This window comes from Pteropus vampyrus, unplaced genomic scaffold (genome assembly GCF_000151845.1).
Source record: "Pteropus vampyrus isolate Shadow unplaced genomic scaffold, Pvam_2.0 Scaffold157, whole genome shotgun sequence".
NCBI classification, from domain to species: Eukaryota; Metazoa; Chordata; class Mammalia; order Chiroptera; family Pteropodidae; genus Pteropus; species Pteropus vampyrus.
The window spans coordinates 936,184-937,189 of NW_011888938.1; positions in this window are offsets into that span (position 1 = coordinate 936,184).

Sequence of the window (1,006 nt, forward strand, 5' to 3'; positions counted from 1 at the left end):
TTGCCCTGACTTAGTACGCACAGGATGAGGTGCCTGTGGCCGAGGCGTGCCACTGAGTTCTAGAAACTACGCTTGTTCTCTTTTTGGAGGATTAGGTCTCCAGCTTCCGAGCTGGGCCCTCCAGCTGGGACTCGGCCTCTTCCGGGCTGCTGGGTGGACAGGAGGACAGGGGGTCCTTCCTTTTCCCAACCAGCCTTCCTGTCTCCATGAAGCGGGCGCCTGCTACTCCTTGACTGCACCGCGCTTCCAAGGGGAGGGCGCCCACCTGCCCGGGGATGGGGGCTGCAGGGGATGCTCAGGGCCAGTCCAAGTGCCGCTGGGCACAGGGAGTCATGTTGGATTCCCACCCAGGTTGGACTGCCACCCAGGTGCCTTGTCAGCAGTAACTTACACTGAGGTGCAGACGATTCCACGGGCCACCCCGCATCTGCCCAAGTAGCAAGAACCCCTTGCTTGTGAGGTGTCCATGGCGGGTCCTTCCTGACCCGACTTCAGAAGCTTCCAGGTTAAAGAGGAAGCCAGGTGTGGCAACCAGTGCTGGGCAGCCTGACCTTCCCTGCCAGTCAGAGATGGCACTTGCGAGTAGGTGCAGCTCTCCCTGGGGGGAGCGTCCTGCAGGGGTGGGGTGGGGGCTGCAGGCTTTGGCAGGGCCTCAGGCCCAGCCGGGATCAGAAACCCCTTAGGACTGGGGCAGCTGGGAACCGCTCACTTGGGGCTCTCAGAGAGGGTGGGCTTCTCTGCAGGGAACAAAGGGGTGGCTCCCGCTTCACGGCCCATCGCGGAAGACACCATCCAATGCCTAGGCGCCCGGCACTGTTCTAAGCGCTGTGCATAGGTTGGCTCAAGCAGTGCTGCCACCCACGGGAGGTAGGTCCCAGTGGGATCGTCTTTTTGCAGGGTCTACAGGAGGAGGACCCAGGGCCGCGGGGGGTGCGCCCCGACTGGACGGAGCGGCAGGCGCGGGCAGGAGGGTGGCACTGCGGCCCCGCGCGGCTGGACCGCGGAG